This window comes from Schistocerca nitens, chromosome 11 (genome assembly GCF_023898315.1).
Source record: "Schistocerca nitens isolate TAMUIC-IGC-003100 chromosome 11, iqSchNite1.1, whole genome shotgun sequence".
Taxonomy (NCBI): Eukaryota; Metazoa; Arthropoda; class Insecta; order Orthoptera; family Acrididae; genus Schistocerca; species Schistocerca nitens.
Genome location: NC_064624.1, coordinates 193063113 through 193086002, shown reverse-complemented (window position 1 = coordinate 193086002; position 22890 = coordinate 193063113). Strand labels below are relative to the sequence as shown.

At 43.9% G+C, this 22890-nt stretch overlaps 1 protein-coding gene across 1 annotated transcript in view; it reads left to right on the top strand.

Annotated features, from left to right (window-relative positions):
* Positions 1–9307: 9307 nt before the first annotated feature.
* LOC126213123 (immunoglobulin domain-containing protein oig-4-like) overlaps positions 9308–22890 on the top strand; it is a 45956-nt gene continuing 32373 nt past the window's right edge. The window contains exon 1 of the mRNA XM_049940732.1: positions 9308–9470. The gene's annotated coding sequence lies outside the window, so the exon portion shown is untranslated. The remainder of the gene's footprint in view (positions 9471–22890) is intronic.

Genomic DNA, 22890 nt, shown 5'->3' with positions numbered 1-22890 from the left:
TTGACTACAGTCTAATAAATACCGCCACGACACTCAAGCGAAAGTTGTTTTCCGTTTGACAGTTGGAGCGACGCCAGCGCTCCAAGCGTCGAAAAAGCGGACAATGTCATGCATCCAACAGATTATGTTCGTTTTTACTTATTTCCTTCTTATTTAAGGAAATGATTCTTATAATTTTGGGTTCTGTGCTTTAGCAAATTACCAAGCGACATGAATTATCGTGATATACATGTTAAACAGCCGATTCACGCTGATTCAATGACATAAGCTACAACTTATTCCTAAAGAGATACTCCTTTGAAACCAAGAGAAATAAACAAATGCTTCATGCATGTGTGTGTTATTATTCCTTGACACGTATAATTTTATCGAGTCTAAAGATTGACCCATTCGTACACTTCACTCGTCTTTCTAACGCGCCAATAATTTTACAAATGCAATTATTTTTGCTTCAAGAGCAAACGTGTCGAAGGTTCTTCCGTTTGTGACTCAAATTTAGCAGCAATTGCGGAATTCGTTTCTCCTGTGTTGGGAAACAGTTTTATTGCTTTTGATGATTTATTATCACGTCTGTGGTGGCTTACTTCGAAAATAAATTTTTAAGGTACTACATTCCATATTGGTGCTTTTGATGATGTAATCTTGATTTTCCTTTCCGCTGGCATTTGAAATACATTGTGTAACTTTTTGCCATGATGCACGAGAGACAGCCTGGTGTTCAATGAAGTGTTTTGATACTGGCAATGTATTTTGTGGTTTGAGATTCGTCTGAGCAGTTGCTCGTGGGCCCACACAGTGTTGCCGTTCTAGTGACAAATTCGCTAGAACCAGTGGATTTTATGAACTTTTAGAGGGCAAAATTGTGGCTTTAGCGGAAAAAAAATTTGCGACTTCTAGCGACATTTTAGGCAGTCAAGACTAAGTTACCTTTTAAATTTTTTGCATATGAGTCGGTCTTAAAACTCAGTCACTTTTGGCTATGGAACGCCGCTACATCCTCAGTGTTGTGCTAATTTTCTCTTCCTAATAAATATCAACATCCCTTTACTCCCCTAATTCCCCTTGTGGGGATCGAAAATAAAAGATTACTCTATGGAGAAAAACTCAACGCATGCTTATTGTACCGCAAAATACTTTTACACCACCAGTATCCGCTAGAGACTTTAATGAACTCTTCGTTTATACTCGCAGGTTGTTGTTGTTGTGGTCTTCAGTCCCGCGACTGGTTTGATGCAGCTCTCCATGCTACTCTATCCTGTGCAAGCATCTTAATCTCCCAGTACCTACTGCAACCTACATCCTTCTGAATCTGCTTAGTGTATTCATCTCTTGGTCTCCCTCTACGATTTTTACCTTCCACGCTGGATAATGTAGCCAATTGCGATTCAAAACGCTTTCTTGCTATCATGAACGTTCTTACGACCTGCTAATTTTAACAATTTTCTTGCAAACTTTTACACGGCTATCTTAATTATGTACAAAAAGATCCACGTATTTCCTTAATCTAGTACAAAAATGCAAAGCTGTGTTTACTTTTCTTTTTTAATGAAACTGAAGTATGAAACCAAATACTAGTATATTAATAGGAACAGATTGGAAAAGTTGTAAACTGACAAGCTTATTTGTATCTGAGAAACGGTCAGCCATTTGCACAGTAGTAACATCATGAAAAGATGATAAAGAGATTTTTGCCAGTCTCGTTAAGTGTCAAAGCTCTGATGCCAAACGAGTGAATAGAAAATGTAAATATTTTCTCGCAAGCCTAAAGGTGTAAGTACGTTAAAATGGGCATTTTTTTTAAATTCCTATAATAATTATTCACATTCCTCACAGCATTCTTTGGAAATCGAAAAAATGATAGTTTTGAAACCTGCTGCAATTTATAGTGCCATTATAAGTCCGAAATACGACCGCATTTTTATTTTGAATGTGCTTTTGTACATCATTTACAAAACGCACAATCGTTTCGCCGCGTTTATACAGAACAGCCGCTTTACGGCACTGCAGTAGCGAACCTGCAGAAAAACTGTAGGAGGGTCGTGACTCAACAATGAGTGAGAACAAGAATACTGTATTGGAACTGGACTGTTTGGTATGTCATATTCATTTTAGGAGTATCGATGTGTTGCGGTGTCGTAGGTTCTTGCAGTTGTTTACAAATTATCGGTTTTGATTGTGTAACGATAGTAGGTATGTGGAATTAACGCAGTTACAAAAAAAATCATGGACGTGCTGCCTGAAAGAAAGGTCTACAGCCAGAGGTATAGAAAAGAGTGGCAAAACTGCATGGAGTTCGAACATTGGTTGAAGCCTGTGCCACGTAAGTCAACTAAAGCCTATTGTAGCTATTGTCAGTCCGAAATGTATGCAAAAATTAACGATTTGAAAAAGCATTTGGAAACGAAAAAAGATAGAGCAAAATATGAACTAATCTTTGAGAGTGAAAAAGCAAACCCCGTAAAACCGTTAAGTTGTTTGATGGCTTTGCTGCGTTCAGTCTGCCAAAGAATTCTGTTGCCGACGGCAGCAAGAACCGACCAAGACTACACAGATCTCAAAATAAGAGATCACCTTAATCCCGCCCCCTACCTCGGATATCTTTTTGAGTCACACGTGCAGAAGCTTCCAGTAAATCATAATGTTAGTATTGCAGGAATAAAAAAAAGCGGTGTACTGATTTTAACGTAAAGTTAGGAGAAGAAATCCAAAAAAGACTTCCAGCCAACTACAAAGCTTTAGAAAAAAATGACACTCTTGAGTGAGGAAGAAACTTTGCAACAATCAAAAGACACGTCATTAACTAATCTTGTAAAGGAAATGGGATACCCTGACGGAAACTGACAAAATCTTGCAGCAGTGGCAAACTATTCTCTTCGTTGATTGGAATCCGCTAAACGGGGACACTATTAGCTTTTGGGCTAAAGTAGCTGAACATAAAAATGCGATTGGAATAAACTCCTTCAAGGATTTAAGTGATTTCGCTATTGCTGTTCTATCTTTATCACATTCAAACACGGAAGTAGAAAGGGTGTTTACCTCCATGAATATTATGAAAAATAAGCTTCGGAACAGACTTTCTGAACAAACTGTAAATTCTCTTCTTCTCATCAGAAACCAACTCAAGAGTAAAAACATGAGTTGCTCGACTTAAGATCTCCCAGAAGATCTTATTAACCAAGTCGACAAAGGAAGACCAAGAGAAACTGGAGAGGCTTCAACTTCTTCAGTTAACGCAATTGATGAACCTGGAGACTTCTTACATGATTTTGAAATTTAGGTAAAAGCATTCAGCTAATAATTATATTTTCTTTCATGAAAGTGCAGCGTAATATATACACTCCTGGAAATTGAAATAAGAACACCGTGAATTCATTGTCCCAGGAAGGGGAAACTTTATTGACACATTCCTGGGGTCAGATACATCACATGATCACACTGACAGAACCACAGGCACATAGACACAGGCAACAGAGCATGCACAATGTCGGCACTAGTACAGTGTATATCCACCTTTCGCAGCAATGCAGGCTGCCATTCTCCCATGGAGACGATCGTAGAGATGCTGGATGTAGTCCTGTGGAACGGCTTGCCATGCCATTTCCACCTGGCGCCTCAGTTGGACCACCGTTCGTGCTGAACGTGCAGACCGCGTGAGACGACGCTTCATCCAGTCCCAAACATGCTCAATGGGGGACAGATCCGGAGATCTTGCTGGCCAGGGTAGTTGACTTACACCTTCTAGAGCACGTTGGGTGGCACGGGATACATGCGGACGTGCATTGTCCTGTTGGAACAGCAAGTTCCCTTGCCGGTCTAGGAATGGTAGAACGATGGGTTCGATGACGGTTTCGATGTACCGTGCACTATTCAGTGTCCCCTCGACGATCACCAGTGGTGTACGGCCAGTGTAGGAGATCGCTCCCCACACCATGATGCCGGGTGTTGGCCCTGTGTGCCTCGGTCGTATGCAGTCCTGATTGTGGCGCTCACCTGCACGGCGCCAAACACGCATACGACCATCATTGGCACCGAGGCAGAAGCGACTCTCATCGCTGAAGACGACACGTCTCCATTCGTCCCTCCATTCACGCCTGTCGCGACACCACTGGAGGCGGGCTGCACGATGTTGGGGCGTGAGCGGAAGACGGCCTAACGGTGTGCGGGACCGTAGCCCAGCTTCATGGAGACGGTTGCGAATGGTCCTCGCCGATACCCCAGGAGCAACAGTGTCCCTAATTTGCTGGGAAGTGGCGGTGCGGTCCCCTACGGCACTGCGTAGGATCCTACGGTCTTGGCGTGCATCCGTGCGTCGCTGCGGTCCGGTCCCAGGTCGACGGGCACGTGCACCTTCCGCCGACCACTGGCGACAACATCGATGTACTGTGGAAACCTCACGCCCCACGTGTTGAGCAATTCGGCGGTACGTCCACCCGGCCTCCCGCATGCCCACTATACGCCCTCGCTCAAAGTCCGTCAACTGCACATACGGTTCACGTCCACGCTGTCGCGGCCTGCTACCAGTGTTAAAGACTGCGATGGAGCTCCGTATGCCACGGCAAACTGGCTGACACTGACGGCGGCGGTGCACAAATGCTGCGCAGCTAGCGCCATTCGACGGCCAACACCGCGGTTCCTGGTGTGTCCGCTGTGCCGTGCGTGTGATCATTGCTTGTACAGCCCTCTCGCAGTGTCCGGAGCAAGTATGGTGGGTCTGACACACCGGTGTCAATGTGTTCTTTTTTCCATTTCCAGGAGTGTACATCGTGACATGTTGCACCGAAAGTCGAATCGAAGTTACTCATCATTGTGAACAACTTCTGCCGTGGCACCAGCCGTGAAATCGCAAAAAATTAGCTATTCCGTATATTTTTTGAGTGGCACTGGTCTTTTTGTGTGAAACAGCCGATTTTTTCCGCGATTTCAGGGTTTGTCTCATAATTAAAGTTGGAGTTATGAGTAGCTACATTATTTGGGCTTTCATTGTAATACGTTTAAAACGTCACAGTGTATGTATTTTATTTTATCAATAATCTCATGTACATAGTTATAACTACAGAATTTTAATAGCTGAAAGCATACTTTTCATTTTGTCTTTTCAGATCAGAAGCTCGAGACACGAATAATTTCAATTGAGTGGAACATTTAATGGCTTTGTTTACAAATTTAATTTTTTTCATATTTTTCTAACTGTGCATATGTTTAGACTAATTTTGTTGTTGAAAATAATAAACTTTCAGTACCATTTATCAATAAATTAATGTGATTTGTAGTGTTTCATACCAAGTTTCTAAAATATCGCTGGAATAAAAGCAAAATAGGACCAGTACAAATATGTTGTAGGCGTTGTAGTACATTATTGTCTGGCAATACCCAAGAGCCGAAAATAAATATAATAATCCCCCCAACCCCCACCCCCCGCCGACAAATCTTTGCCCTTAAGAAAGTTTAGCGACATCTAGAGGATTTTTATTGACCGTTATTTTACATATCTAGCGGATTTTTTAACTCCAGCTAGCGACTTTACATATTATGCAACGGCAACTCAGGGTCCACACACATGCGCAGAGCTGAGTAGCTTTAACAAGTATCGCTTTGTGCCGCTCCTGGCTACTCAAAATCTGGCTGTTGGCTGTATGAGCAATAGCAGCAAGCAGCCAGATTGCACATTTACACATGCTTAGAGCCGTCAAAGTTGTAGTACTGGCAGGAGAACGTTGCACGTTGGGTAGGAGGGGAAGTCATCAATTGAATTCACTCATGTTTCGCAATTTTGCTGTTCTCTCTTCGTTTACAGCTCTGACGTCTAATGGAATTACAACGGAGTTCTGAAGCAGGAAGATATCGAATTAAAATATATTCACACAATCACGGAAGATTATAATAAGTCAATCGTTTCGGTTATTTCATTTTACTTCGACGTTATTAAAAATCAAGTATAAATCATCTTGCAGAACAATGACGTTATTTTTGTCGGTTTGCTAAAGAAATTTGACTTACATCAATCTTTTGTGCTGAAGCAGGCAATTTATTGGAAATGAAGCGTTTCATTGGACACAACTGGTTTTTGTTTGCCCAATTTCAAGCACATATATTCCACTTTCTGGTACATATGGCATTATGCCATAATAAGAAACCAATCATGAGATAATACAGCATTCCGAAAGTAACACTGTATAGCCTAATATCAGGTATTTTAATGTGCATGTGGACATTAAACAGTGTACTTTAAGTTGAATTATGCAGTGCAGTAGGGTTTAAGAAATTTCGAGGCTTTAGGAGTATTCTTTGAGGTCCTGTTTCTTTCATGACATAACGTATCTTAATGCTAAATATGTATAAACATATGGAGATTTTCACTTGAAGCAACTACATAGGAAATTTGGTCAGTAGCACTGAATATACACTACTGGCCATTAAAATTGCTACACCACGAAAGTGACGTGCTACAGACGCGAAATTTAACCGACAGGTAGAAGATGCTGTGATATGCAAAGGATTAGCTGTTGAGAGCATTCACACGAGGCTGGCGCCGGTGGCGACACCTACAACGTGCTGACATGAGGAAAGTTTCCAACAGATTTCTCATACACAAACAGCAGTTGACCGGCGTTGCCTGGTCAAACGTTGTTGTGATGCCTCGTGTAAGGAGGAGAAATGCGTACCATCACGTTTCCGACTTTGATAAAGGTCGGATTGTAGCCTATCGCGATTGCGGTTTACCGTATCCCGACATTGCTGCTCGCGTTAGTCGACATCCAATGACTGTTAGCAGAATATGGAATCGGTGGGTTCAGGAGGGTAATATGGAACGCCGTGCTGAATCCCAACGGCCTCGTATCACTAGCAGTCGAGATGACAGGCATCTTATCCACACGGCTGTAACGGATCGTGCAGCCACGTCTAGATCCGTGAGTCAACAGATGGGGACGTTTGCAAGACAACAACCATCTGCACGAACAGTTCGACGACGTCTGCAGCAGCACGGACTATCAGCTCGGAGACCGTGGCTGCATTTACCCTTGACGCCGCATCACAGACAGGAGCACCTGTGATGGTGTACTCGACGACGGACCTGGGTCCACGAATGGCAAAACGTCATTTTTGTCGGATGAATCCAGGTTCTGTTTACAGCATGACGTTCGGCGCATCCGTGTTTGGCGACATTGCTGTGAACGCACATTGGAAGCGTGTATACTTCATCGCCATACTGGCGTATCACCCGGCGTGATGGATGGGGCGCCATTAGTTACACGTCTCGGTCACCTCTTGTTCGCATTGACGGCACTTTGAACAGTGGACGTTACATTTCAGATGTGTTACGACTTGTGGCTCTACCCTTCATTCGATCCCTGCGAAAACCTACATTTCAGCAGGATAATGCATGACTGCATGTTGCAGGTCCTGTACGGGCCTTTCTGGATACGGAAAATGTTCGACTGCTGCCCTGGCCAGCACATTCTGCAGATCTCTCACCAACTGAAAACGTGTGGTCAATGGTGGCCGAGCAACTGGCTCGTCACAATACGCCAGTCACTACTCTTGATGAACTGTGGTATCGTGTTGAAGCTGCATGGGCAGCTGTACCTGTACACGCCATCCAAGCTCTGTTTGACTCAATGCCCAGGCGTATCAAGGCCGTTATTACGGCCAGAGGTGGTTGTTCTGGGTACTGATTTCTCAGTATCTATGCACCCAAACTGCGCGAAAATGTAATCACATATCAGTTATAGTATAATATATTTGTCCAATGAATACCTGTTTATCATCTGCATTTCTTCTTGGTGTAGCAATTTTAATGGCCAGTAGTTTAATATTTTATTTCAAATGTAGAGGCAGTTTTAGCAGAATTTTACAGATCTGCCTTCCGTGAAACATTACGTTTCTCGCTCACAAGACATGTTTCAGCAGTTGTCTGGAACCTCCTCTAGGCCTCATCTTGTAGTTCGCCTCTGTAGCACAGTAGTGGCCTTGCCGCCTAACGTGCAAGTGGGCCCGGGTTCGATCCCCGGCAGGGAATAATTTTCATCACGATTGACACACAAGTCAACTAAGAAGACTTGCAATACGGTGGCCGAAACCTGATACGTCGTCTCTACTAAAGCTACACAAACCAGACTCCGAGGAAGAGCCGGTTGACGTCGGTGGAATACCCTACAAAATGCGCTACCTGAAACAGATAGTACCGGATAGAAGCCATGCCTCACCCACGATAGCAGTTAGAGAAATGAGGACAGCACGAAGAATCTATTGCACATTATGAGGTAAACGAAGCAGACGCAAGATAGAGACGAATCTTCCAGGCCACAAACGTCTCGGAAAGAGCCATACCTCCAGAAGCTGGAGACACGTGATGCAAAGTCATCCACAAGACAATACCAACCAACAAGAGACTGGCACGCATCGGCATGAGGGAGTCGCCGAACTGCGAAGCGTGTAACCAGATAGACTCTCTGTCGGACAAACCAAGAGATATGGCAGACATGCAGAACAATGAAACTTCCTGGCAGATTAAAACTGTGTGCCGGACCGAGACTCGAACTCGGGACCTCTGCCTTTCGCGGGCAAGTGCTCTACCATCTGAGCCACCGAAGCACGACTCACGCCCGGTCCTCACAGCTTTACTTCTGCCAGTACCTCGTCTCCTACCTTCCAAACTTTACAGAAGCTCTCGTGCGAACCTCGCAGAACTAGCAATCCTGAAAGAAAGGATACTGCGGAGACATGGCTTAGGTACGTTGGAAGGTAGGAGACGAGATACAGGCAGAAGTAAAGCTGTGAGGAGTGGGGGGTGAGTCGTGCTTCGGTAGCTCAGATGGGAGAGCACTTGCCCGCGAAAGGCAAAGGTCCCGAGTTCGAGTCTCGGTCGGGCACACAGTTTTAATCTGCCAGGAAGTTTCATATCAGCGCACACTCCGCTGCAGAGTGAAAATCTCATTCTAGATTTTCACTGGTGTATAATAAGAAGTGCTGTATGTTGTCTCGAGTCCTTGTTTCCTGAGACTAGTATGACCTGCCCTTCCTAGTTCAGATCCTGGGTACGCCCTTGGATTGAGAGCCGCCTCTTCGTGTCGCGCGTATTCTGTAGCAGGCTGTACGTGTCTGTTTAATAGGCGAGGGGGGGATTGGCGCCGTTGACCAACGCCGCAATCGACGAGCGGTTGAGCAAGGCCTCCAACGACGAACTTCCCGTCACATCGGCCGGGGCTCCCCCTCCCTTCCTCCCACCCATACTCCTCCTCCCTCATCCCTCCCCCCTCCACCATTCACCTCGCTCCGCGCCCGCCAGAGGGAAAATCCCACCGCCCCGTGGAGCGCCTGCTAGTCGGTCTCACGTTGCAGCAAAACGCCGCCGGGAGGCCCGCAGCTGAAGCACTCTCCTGCCACACACCGCGGCCGCATCAAGGACGCCCCGAGAGCCGGCCAGCCGTCTCTCACTCTCTCGCTCACTTCCCCCCCACCCACACGACACGGTAAGTACCTCGGTGGGAAATTTGTGGGGAAAGAAAAAAAAATTGTTGTCAGGAAACAGCTGTCTTGTTGGAGATTGCATAAACTCGTTCCCCGCTCCACATTTGACGTTCGACCAGCCCTGGACCTCCCATCTAATGTCAAATTGTTCAACGGTACACATGACACGGTAACTGGGCGAAATTGAGCGAACGTTGGCAACCGTGTATTAGAGGAAGTACGAGGCGTGTTTTTGAAGTAACTACAGTTTTGAAATTATAAAAAGACCTGCTAAGATATCTCGATAATTTTATTTTTACATGAAAGCCTCTACCTTAATCTACTTTTCTACATAATTTCCGTCAATACTGATGCACTTGTCGTAACGTTGTACCACTTTTTGAATGTTGCTGTTGTGGTCTTCAGTCCTGAGACTGGTTTGATGCAGCTCTCCATGCTACTCTATCCTGTGCAAGCTGTTTCATCTCCCAGTACTTACAGCAACCTACATCCTTCTGAATTTGCTTACTGCACTCATCTCTTGCTCTATCTCTACGACTTTCGCCCTCCACTCTTCCCTCGAATACTCAACTGCTGATCCCTTGATGCCTCAGAACATGTCCTACCAACCGATCCCTTCTTCTTGTCAAGTTGTGCCACTCTCTTCTCCCCAATTCTATTCAATACCTCCTCATTAGTTATGTGATCTACCCATCTAATCTTCAGCATTTTTTTGTACCACCACATTTCGAAAGCTTCTATTCTCTTCTTGACCAAACTATTTATCGTCCATTTTTCCCTTCCATACATGGCTACACTCCATACAAATACTTTCAGAAACGACTTCCTGACACTTACATCTATACTCGATGTTAACAAATTTTTCTTCTTCAGAAACGCTTTACTTGCCATTGCCAGTCTACATTTTATTTCCTCTCTATTTCTACCATCACCAGTTGTTTTGCTCCCCAAATAATAAAACTCATTTACCACTTTAAGTGTCTCATTTCCTAATCTAATTCCCTCAGCATCATCTGAATTAATTCGACTACATTCCATTACCCTTGTTTTGCTTTTGTTGACGTTCATCTTATATCCTCCTTTCAAGACACTGTCCATTCCGTTCAACTGCTCTTCCAAGTCCTTTGTTTTCTCTGACAGAATTACAATGTCATCGGCGAACCTCAAAGTTTTTATTTCTTCTCCATGGATTTTAATTCCTACTCCGAATTTTTCTTTTGTTTCCTTTACTGCTTGCTCAATATACAGATTGAATAACATAGGGTATAGGCTACAACCCTGTCTCACTCCCTTCCCAACCACTGCATCCCTTTCATGCCCCTCGGCTCTTATAACTGCCATCTGGTTTCTGTGCAAATTGTAAATAGCCTTTCACTCCCTGTATTTTACCCCTGCCACCTTTAGAATTTGAAAGAGAGTATTCCAGTCAACATGGACAAAAGCTTTCTCTAAGTCTACAAATGCTAGAAACCTTGGTTTGCCTTTCCTTAATCTATTTTCTAAGATAAGTCGTAGGGTCAGTATTGCCTCACGTGTACCAACATTTCTACGGAATCCAAACTCATCTTCCCCGAGGTCGGCTTCTACTGGTTTTTCTATTCGTCTGTAAAGAACTCGCGTTAGTATTTTGCAGCTGTGACTTATTAAACTGATAGTTCGGTAGTTTTTGCATCTGTAAAGACCTGCTTTCTTTGGGATTGGAATTATTATATTGTTCTTGAAGTCTGAGTGTATTTCGCCTGTCTCATACATCTTGCTCACCAGATGGTAGAGTTTTGTCAGGACTGGCTCTCCCAAGGCTGTCAGTAATTCTATTGGAATATTGTCTACTCCCGGGGCCTTGTTCGACTCAGGTCTTTGAATACCCTCCTCATAGAAGTCTGCCGCCTGACTTGTTAACCACTGCATCACCACTGTTTTGACTTCGTCATCCATTCGAAGACGCTGACCGCCCAGGTGTTTCTTCAAGTGCAGGAACAGATGGTAGTCACTGGGCGCAAGATCGGAGGATGATCTAGAGTTTCCCATCGAAAAGTTGTGATGAGATCTTTGGTCTGATTTGCCACATGCGGACGGGCATTGCCTTGCAGCGAAAGGATCCCCTTGCTCAACTTCCGTGGACTGTTGCTTTGACTCTGGTGTGACGTAGGCCACCCGTGTTTCATCGTCGGTAACAATTTGGCTTAAGAAATCATCACCGTTGTTGTGGTACCGCTCAAGGAAAGTGAATGCACTGCCTAAACGTTTGGTTTTGTGCACATCCGTCAACATTTTCGGTACCCAACGTGCGCACAATTTTCGGTAGTTCAAGTGATCGGTCACAATGCCATACAAAACACTACGAGAAACATTAAGAAAGTCGTCCCGCAAGGAGGAAATCGTAAAGTGTCTGTTTTCTCTCACCTTATTGTCCACTTCCTGCACCAAACTTACACTAACGACCGAAGGACGCCCACTCCGTTGTTCATCGTGCACATTCGTGCGGCCATCTTTAAATGCTCTCACCCACTTTCTTACCATTCCATCACTCGTAATGTTTCCTCCATAAACTACACAGATCTCACGATGAATATCGATCGCTTTTAGGCTTTTAGCACTAAGAAATCTTATAACAGCCCGTACGTACTTCACAGTCGGCGGGCCTCGCGATTATCGGAGGCATCTCAAACACTCAGTACACAGCGTAAACAAGGAAGAATCAGACTGTAATGGTGTCAGTGTGTAGATTAAGGTACAGGCTTTCATGTGAAAGTAAAATTATTGAGATATCTTAACACGTCTTTTTTTTAATTTCATAACGGTATTTACTTAAGAAGCACGCCTCCTACTATAATTAGGATTCTAAAAAAATACCACCTGGACTTCATTTCTTATTTTGTTCATTTTATTTATTTCTTCGAGTCCTCAGTCTTGTGACTGGTTTGATGTGGCCGCCATGAAATTCGCTTCTGCACCAACCTCTTCATCTCAGAGAAGCAACTGCACTCTACATCCTCAGTTATCTGCTGGATGAAATCCCAGTCTCTGTCTTCCTCTACAGTTTTTGCCCTCTACAGCTCCCTCTAGTACGAGAGTGGTTTGAAAAGTTCTCAGAACGTGTAATGTCTCTTGCAGCGGTCTCTCCGCGATATTTACAGAAATTATATAACTCAGTACATATCTCGAAATATCTCTTCTTATCTTACCGATTCCTAAACTTAAATATACGATGATTACCAAAAGCAAAGTAGTTTCAAGCCCTGTTATTCATTGGAGCGTCCATTTACTCCATGGAATAGCTTCTCTGCTATCTATGTTTTCTGTTATGAAAAGAATGAAGGAGATCTTGCGGATTAGCCGTGAAAGAACGAAGATGTACATGTATTCATTGTTGAGCTAGTCGCCATCTTGATGAGATTCTGTATGAGAAGGAATTTAATACATGAACTAAACTAAAGTAAGTGTGTTCGCGTATTATTTAACTGATTACTATTGACAGTGTCTGCTTACTACGCTGTGTTGCACGGGATCGGTGGGGAACGTCTGATTTACACTGGACGAACCTGCCGTTTTGTACGCTCAAGATATCCAGTTCATTACTTCCAATAAGTAGGCTAACACGGTCTTACCAGCAGATCTCCGGTCTTCCCCATGTGATCACCGAAAGTTAATAATTATTACAAATGTTTTCAGGAGATCGACTGACAATTTTCGTCGCACCGAGACTTCGAAATTCCTTCACTGTTTTATTGAATTTAAGTTAAGCTCAATTTAATCAGGATAGAACAGTATTGATCTGTGTGAATGTGATAAGCCTGCTTTGTGAATGAAAATTCCCTTAATATACGCATGTTTTTTACTATCCTGATCAGTGAAGCTAAATCAGGCCGGTGTGAGAGAGGTTTTTTAAATTTAAGATCCCACAAAAATATTAAAAACGGAATACAAAAACAGTACTTACATCACTGAAACTTTTTAATTTTTCGATGTAGTCTCCTTATAGATTAACGCACTTGGTCCAACGATGTTCCAGTGCCTTGATGCCATCTCGAAAATGAGTTTCCTCCAGGCCAGCAAAATAGTTGTCAACTCCGGCTATCAGTTCTTCGTTTGAAGTGAATTCTCGTCCACCAAGAAAAATTTTCAGTTTTGGGAAGAGGTGGAAGTCTGACGGAGCCATGTGAGGTAAATAAGGCGGGTGTGGCAACAATTCATATCTTAGTTCGTGTGATTTTGCCATAACGATGGAACATGCGTACGGGCGCGCATTGTCTTGATGGAAGATGACTTTCTTCCTTGCTAAACCTGGCCTTTTTTCGCGTATCTTTTGTTGCTATTTGTCCAGGAGGTTAGCATAGTATTCTTCAGTAATTGCCCAGTATGGGAGATAATCTACAAACAGAATCCCCCTCACATGCCAGAACACTGATACCACGGCCTTTACCGTCGATGGAATTGTCTTTGCTTTCACTCATGGCAGAGATTGAGCATGTTTCCACTGCTTTGACTGTTGTTTTGTCTCTGGCGTTTAGTAGTGCACCCAAGTTTCATCTGTGGTCACAAACCGGCGCAAAGAACTTTGTTCGTTTCTCCTAAAATGGGCCAAACATTGTTCCGATATGTCCGTTCTCGTGCGTTTTTGATCCAGCGTCGAGAGTCGCGGCATCCATCTTGCAGATAATCTTTTTCATTTCTAATTCTTCAGTTGAAATGTGATATACCCTTTCAGATGACTTCTGGCAAGCGTGAGCAATTTCACGCAATTTTATTCGCCGATCCTCCGTGACCATTTTGTGGACTTTTGCAATGACTTCTGGAGTAGTGACACATCTTGGCCGACCACTGAGCGGATCATCATCTAAGCTCTCTCGCCCAAATTTAAAATTCATTTGCACACTTGGCAACAGTTGAATATGAAGAAGTGTCCCCCAGTGTATTCTGGAAATCGGCACGAATGTGCTTTGCTTTCATACCTTTCTTTACGAAGTACTTAATCACTGCTCGAATCTCGATTTTTTCCATCTTCGCAAATCACTACGTGGGAACAACAACGGAGCCACGTCACCGCCACAACATCTCTTCCAAGAGCACTGAAGTGACATCAGAGTTGCCGTTGCATAATATGTAAAGTCGATAGCCGGTGTTAAAAAAATCCGCTAGATACGTAAAATGACGGTCACTAAAAATCCGCTAGATGTCGCTAAACTTTCTTAAGGGCAAAGATATGTCGGCGGGCGGGGTGGATGATTGTTGTATTTATTTGCCGGCCGGTGTGGCCGAGCGGTTCTAGGCGCTTCAGCCTGGAACCGCGCGACCGCTACCGTCGCAGGTTCGAATCCTGCCGCGGGCATGGATGTGTGTGACGTCCTTAGGTTAGTTAGGTTTAAGTAATTCTGAGTTCTAGGGGACTGATGACCTCAGATGTTAAGTCCCATGGTGCTCAGAGCCATTTGAACCATTTTTTTTAATATTTATTTTCAGCTCTTGGTTATTGCCAGACAATAATGTACTACAACGCCTACAACATATTTTTAATGGTCCTATTTTGCTTTTATTCCAGCGATATTTTAGAAACTTGGTATGAAACACTACAGATCACTTTAATTTATTGATAAATGGTACTGAAAGTTTATTATTTTCAACAACAAAATTAGTCTAACATGTGCATAGTTAGAAAAATCTGAAAAAAATTAAATTTGAAAACGAAGCCATTAAATGTTCCACTCAATCGAAATTATTCGTGTCTCAAGCTTCCGATCTGAAAATACAACATGAAAAGTATGCTTTCAGCCATTAAAATTCTGTAGTTGTAACTACGTACATGAGATTATTAATAGAATAAAATACATACACTGTGACATTTTAAACGTGTTACATTGAAAGCCCAAATAATGTAGCTACTCATAACTCCGACTTTTATTATGAGACAAACCCTGAAATCCCGGAAAAAATCGGCTGTTTCACACAAAAAGACCAGTGCCACTCAAAAAATATACGGAATAGCTAATTTTTTTGTGATTTCACGGCTGGTCCCATAGCAGAAATTGTTTGCGATGATGAGTAACTTCGATTCGACTTTTGATGCAACATGTCACGATGTATATATTACGTTGCACTTTCATGAAAGAAAATATAATTAGTAGCTGAATGCTTTTAACTAAATTTCAAAATCATGTAAGAAGTCTCCAGGTTCATCAATTGCGTTAACTGAAGAAGTTGAAGCCTCTCCAGTTTCTCTTGGTCTTCCTTTGTCGACTTGGTTAATAAGATCTTCTGGGAGATCATAAGTCGAGCAACTCATGTTTTTAATCTTGAGTTGGCTTCAGATAAGAAGAAGAGAATTTACAGTCTGTTCAGAAAGTCTGTTCCGAAGCTTATTTTTCACAATATTCATGGAGCTAAACACTCTTTCTACTTCGGCGTTTGAAATTTCAAATGGTTGAAATGGCTCTGGGCACTTTGGGACTTAACATGTGAGGTCATCAGTCCCCTAGAACTTAGAACTACTTAAACCTAACTAACCTAAGGACATCACACACATCCATGTCCGAGGGAGCATTCGAGCTGCGGACGTAGCGGTCGCGCGGTTCCAGACTGAAGCGCCTAGAACCGCTCGGCCACAACGGCCGGCTACGCTTCTCCGTCAGCTTTTGGAGTACTGCTGAGCGGTCTGGGATCATTACCAGACAGGATTAAGAGAGTACATCGAAAAAGTTCAAAGAAGGACATTACGCTTTGTATAAATCGCAAAGTGGGGAAAGTGCATCACTGGCATGGTACAGGATTCGGGGTGGACATCATTAAAACAAAGGCGTTTTACGACGGCAGTTCAATAAGTAATGCAACACATTTTTTTTCTGAAACAGGGGTTGTTTTATTCAGCATTGAAATACACCAGGTTATTCCCCAATCTTTTAGCTACACAACACTATTTTTCAGCGTAATCTCCATTCAATGCTACGGCCTTACGCCACCTTGAAATGAGGGCCTGTATTCCTGCACGGTACCATTCCACTGGTCGATGTCGCAGCCAACGTCGTACTGCATCAATAACTTCTTCATCATCCGCGTAGTGCCTCCCACGGATTGCGTCCTTATTTGGGCCAAACATATGGAAATCCGACGGTGCGAGATCGGGGCTGTAGGGTGCATGAGGAAGAACAGTCCACTGAAGTTTGTGAGCTCCTCTCGGGTGCGAAGCCTTGTGTGAGGTCTTGCGTTGACATGAAGAAGGAGAAGTTCGTTCAGATTTTTGTGCCTACGAACACGCTGAAGTCGTTTCTTTAATTTCTGAAGAGTGGCACAATACACTTCAGAGTTGATCGTTTGACCACGGGGAAGGACATCGAACAGAATAACCTCTTCAGTGTCCCAGAAGACTGTAACCGTGACTTTACCGGCTGAGGGTATGGCTTTAAACTTTTTCTCGGTGGGGGAGTGGGTGTGGCGCCACTCCATTGATTGCCGTTTTGTTTCAGGTTCGAAGTGATGAACCCATGTTTCATCGCCTGTAACAATCTTTGACAAGAAATTGTCACCCTCAGCCACACAACGAGCAAGCAATTCCGCACAGATGGTTCTCCTTTGCTCTTTATGGTGTTCGGTTAGACAACGAGGGACCCAGCGGGAACAAACCTTTGAATATCCCGTGAACAATTGTGACAGCACTACCAACAGAGATGTCAAGTTGAGCACTGAGTTGTTTGATGGTGATCCGTCGATCATCTCGAACGAGTGTGTTCGCACGCTCCGCCATTGCAGGAGTCACAGCTGTGCACGGCCGGCCCGCACGCGGGAGATCAGACAGTCTCGCTTGACCTTGCAGCGATGATGACACACGCTTTGCCCGACGACTCACCGTGCTTTTGTCCACTGCCAGATCACCGTAGACATTCTGCAAACGCCTACGAATATCTGAGATGCCCTGGTTTTCCGCCAAAAGAAACTCGATCACTGCCCGTTGTTTGCAACGCACATCCGTTACAGACGCCCTTTTAACAGCTCCGTACAGCGCTGCCACCTGTCGGAAGTCAATGAAACTGTACGAGACGAAGCGGGAATGTTTGAAAATATTCCACAAGAAATTTCAGGTTTTTTCAACCAAAATTGGCGGAGAAAAAAAATGTGTTGCATTACTTATTGAACTGCCCTCGTAGTTGGGGCGGAAACTTCTCACGAAATTTGAATCGCCAATATCCTCCTTCGAACGTGAAATTATTTTGTTGACTCCGACATACTTAGGGAGGAACGATCATCATAATAAAATGAGGGAAATAAGAGCTCGTACGCAAAGGTATAGCTGTTCATCCCTTCTGCGAGCTGTTAGAGATTGGGATAATACAGAATTATTGTGAAAATTGTCCGATGAACTCTTTTTGTAGGCACTTAAGTGTGACTTGCGCAGTATCCATGTACACTATGTTATCAAAGTATCCTGACACACAAAAAACATACGTTTCTCATATTAGGTGCACTGTGCTGCCACCTACTGCCAGGTACTCCGTATCAGCGACCTCAGCAGTCATTAGACATCGTGAGAGAGCAGAATGGGGCGCTCCGCGGAACTCACGCACTTCGAACGTGGTCAGGTGTTTGGGTGTCACTTGCGTCATACGTCTGTACGAGAGATTTCCACACTCCTAGACATCCCTAGGTCCACTGTTTGCGATGTGATGGTGAAGTCGAAACGTGAAGGGACACGTACAGCACAAAAGTGTACAGGCCGACCTCGTCTGTTGACCGACAGAGACCACCGACAGTTGAAGAGGGTCGTAATGTGTAATAGGCTGACATCTATCCAGACCATGACACAGGAATTCCAGCAGACTGCACCAGGATCCACTGCAAGTACTATGACAGTTAGGGTGGAGGTGAGAAAACTTGGATTTCATAGTCGAGCGGCTGCTCGTAAGACACACATCACGCCGGTAAATGCGAAACGACGCCTCGCTTGGTGTAAGGAGCGTAAACATTGGACGATTGAACAGTGGAAAAACGTTGAGTGGAGTGACGAATCATGGTACACAATGTGGCGATCCGACGGCAGGGTGTGGGTATGGCGAATGCATGGTGAAAGTCATCTGCCAGCGAGTGTAATGCCAACAGTAAAATTCGGAGGCGGTGGTGTTATGGTGTGGTCCTGTTTTCCATGGAGGGGGTTTGCACCCCTTGTTGTTTTGCGTGGCACTATCACAGCACAGGCCTACATTGATGTTTTAAGCACCTTCTTGCTTCCCACTGTTGAAGAGCAATTGGGGGATGGCGTTTGCATCTTTGAACACGATCGAACACTTGTTCATAATGCACGGCCTGTGGCGGAGTGGTTACACGACAATAACATTCCAGTAATGGACTGGCCTGCACAGAGTCCTGACCTGAACCCTATAGAACACCTTTGGGATGTTTTGGAACGCCGACTTCGTGCCAGGCCTCACCGACCAATATTGATACCTCTCCTCAGTGCAGCACTCCGTGAAGAATGGGCTGCCATTCCCCAAGAAACCTTCCAGCACCTGATTGAACGTATGCTTGCGAAGTGGAAGCTGTCATCAAGGCTAAGGGTGGGCCAACACCATACTGAATTCCAGTAATACCGATGGAGGGTACCACTAACTTGTAAGTCACTTTCAGCCAGGTGTCCGGATACTTTTGATCACATAGTGTAGATGCAGATGTAGAGTGGATTCGTTCGAGACGCACCTCTGGTCTTATGGTCTGGGGTGCGATAATCCGTAACTCTCGTTTACCTTTGGTTTTTCTGTAGAGGGCGCAAACGGGCGCTCGCTACGTGCAGAAAGTTGCTGGACCTGTTCTTTCGCCATTCTTTCAAAACGGAGGTGGTTTGTTGTTCCAAAAGGATAATGCTCAAGCACACACTGCCCGAGAAGGTGAACGTGCTGTGTAGAGATGGGCAAACTCGTTAACCCTTGGGAACTAGTTCACTGCAGATCGTTCTTTTTTGGGAACCGTTCATTTTTACTCGTTCACCGATCATTTGCGCTTAGTATATGAAAAACTGAAAACTAGTAGTGTTGGTGACTGAAGGATGGAGGGCACCAAGAGGGGACACCTGCCTCCCCCCTGGAGTAGAGAGGTTTTATTCATTACAGAATTCTTACACACTTTTAGAAGTAATTTCTGTGATTCTGCAGAACCTCTCGTTTAGCCAACCGTAGCCTTGTGAGGCTGATCACAGGGAAATAATATATGGTAGCGCACGGAAAACCGGCCCCGAGTACAGACTGCTCGCCAATTACGGACGATGTGTTGCCCGTTACGAGCAGATACAACAAACAGACAAACATGTCTGTAGGCAGTGAAGAAATAACAAGCTAATGCAAGCAACAATTGCGAAACAATCGATGACGATGTGTAGAGAGCTGGAGAAGAGAACATGAAAATCTCACGCGACGCGTATCGATTATAGCTCATGTAGTCTTGTAAACCTGTTGGTGGCTGTTTCCGAACTTAATGCACCACAAGTGTCTTGTATAAAATTCTTCGTTTCCAAATCCACTACATAGCTATGCTACGTTGTAAATAATAATCGTTTAGAACCTATGTATTCTTCACGTTGTCTCAAAGTTCGTGGGCGAAGTAGAGACTTTATGGAAGCATAAAATAAAATGTGGTTTCCTCATACTTGCGTCACACGCTTAGTAAAAATTAGGTTTTTATGTTGCATTATTAAAGTTAATGCATCAATAATAATAATAATTAAGTTCGCAGTAATAAAGTTTTTGTTTGAAAGCTCCTTCTGAACAAATGTTTTTGACATAATAAGTAAATACGATTTTATGGCAATCTATGTCTTTTCAAATGGAGAGGCACCGCTTTTCCTGCTGAGCCAAAATGACCCACAACCCAAGATCTTTTTTTATTTTTTACTTTTTTTTTCAAAGAAACCAAACTAGCAGGTAATGCAAATTGGAAACAACCAGACTTAAAAAATAATTAGAGCCTTCCTAAATGTAATGTTTTGTAAATCGTTTTATATGAATTTTCTTGCACTAAAAATAAGGAAATTATTGAAAGTTAGCTGCTAAATCAAGTCGATGAAACCAAAAAATTTATGAATAACAAAAAAAAAGAAAACTTGCCTTGTTATAAGTATGTCTTCTGCTGTTCATCGATATAATGAACTGAGCTGATATGCCCTTTTGTTACCTGAAAAGACGTACCTATTACATACAACGTGATTTTTATGTAATTTACGTAACTATAAAATACTTTTTGATTACCGGTCGTGGACGCTGAATAGCCAGAATCAAGTGCAAGAATAGTTTGGAAGACATGTAAAATGGGCGAGCGCAGTGAACGAAACGAACAACTGGATGCTGAACTGACTAGGAGCAGTCGGCAGTGGAACTGAGACAGGTGGTCATGCGAAGAACGACGAGTGCGGCCGCGGGAGGCCGAGACTGAGGCGAGCACGCGACCGAGGCTCGAACGAGAACTGCCGAAGTGACCGCCGCGACCGAAGTGAACTACGAACCGATCGTTCCTCGTTCCCTGGAACTATAGGTAGACTGCCGCGACCGAAGTGAACTATGAACCAATCGTTCCTCGTTCCCGGGAACTATAAGTAGACCGCCGCGACCGAAGTGAACTATGAACCGATCGTTCCTTGGAATTCGTTCCTCGGTCGTTTCGTTCATCTTGGTGAACCGTTCCTTTGCACCTGTTCGTTCGCGAACTACCCGTCTCTAGATACGATGGGACGAGAAGTGTACTTGTGCCGTTCGTCAAGCGACAACTTTTTTTTTTTTTTTTTTTTTTTTGGGTCATCAGTCTACTGACTGGTTTGATGCGGCCCGCCACGAATTCCTTTCCTGTGCCAACCTCTTCATCTCAGAGTAGCACTTGCAACCTACGTCCTCAATTATTTGCTTGACGTATTCCAATCTCTGTCTTCCTCTACAGTTTTTGCCCTCTACAGCTCCCTCTAGTACCATGGAAGTCATTCCCTCATGTCTTAGCAGATGTCCTATCATCCTGTCCCTTGTCCTTATCAGTGTTTTCCACATATTCCTTTCCTCTCCGATTCTGCGTAGAACCTCCTCATTCCTTACCTTATCAGTCCACCTAATTTTCAACATTCGTCTATAGCACCACATCTCAATGCATCGATTCTCTTCTGTTCCGGTTTTCCCACAGTCCATGTTTCACTACCATACAATGCTGTACTCCAGACGTACATCCTCAGAAATTTCTTCCTCAAATTAAGGCCGGTATTTGATATTAGTAGACTTCTCTTGGCCAGAAATGCCGTTTTTGCCATAGCGAGTCTGCTTTGATGTCCTCCTTGCTCCGTCCGTCATTGGTTATTTTACTGCCTAGGTAGCAGAATTCCTTAACTTCATTGACTTCGTGACCATCAATCCTGATGTTAAGTTTATCGCTGTTCTCATTTCTACTACTTCTCATTACCTTCGTCTTTCTCCGATTTACTCTCAAACCATACTGTATACTCATTAGACTGTTCATTTCGTTCAGCAGATCATTTAATTCTTCTTCACTTTCACTCAGGATAGCAATGTCATCAGCGAATCGTATCATTGATATCCTTTCACCTTGTATTTTAATTCCACTCCTGAACCTTTCTTTTATTTCCATCATTGCTTCCTCGATGTACAGATTGAAGAGTAGGGGCCAAAGGCTACAGCCTTTTCTTACACCCTTCTTAATACGAGCACTTCGTTCTTGATCGTCCACTCTTATTATTCCCTCTTGGTTGTTGTACATATTGTATATGACCCGTCTCTCCCTATAGCTTAGCCCTACTTTTTTCAGAATCTCGAACAGCTTGCACCATTTTATATTGTCGAACGCTTTTTCCAGGTCGACAAATCCTATGAAAGTGTCTCGATTTTTCTTTAGCCTTGCTTCCATTATTAGCCGTAACGTCAGAATTGCCTCTCTCGTCCCTTTACTTTTCCTAAAGCCAAACTGATCGTCACCTAGCGCATTCTCAATTTTCTTTTCCATTCTTCTGTATATTATTCTTGTAAGCAGCTTCGATGCATGAGCTGTTAAGCTGATTGTGCGATAATTCTCGCACTTGTCAGCTCTTGCCGTCTTCGGAATTGTGTGGATGATGCTTTTCCGAAAGTCAGATGGTATATCGCCAGACTCATATATTCTACACACCAACGTGAATAGTCGTTTTGTTGCCTCTTCCCCCAACTCTTATAGGAGTACGTAAACACGTCGAGCATGCTTGGCGTAACGTATCCCAGGACAGTATTCTCCGCCTACACGATCGACTCGATGCCAGGGCCTGCATTGTCGCCCATGGAGGAGATACCCGAAACCTCAGAACCGCTTGTGCTATTGATCTGTAAATGTTATCATTTCACGAACTCCAAATGGGCCGGCCGCTCTGACCGAGCGGTTCTAGACGCTTCAGTCCAAAGCCGCGCTGCTGCTACGGTCACAGGATCG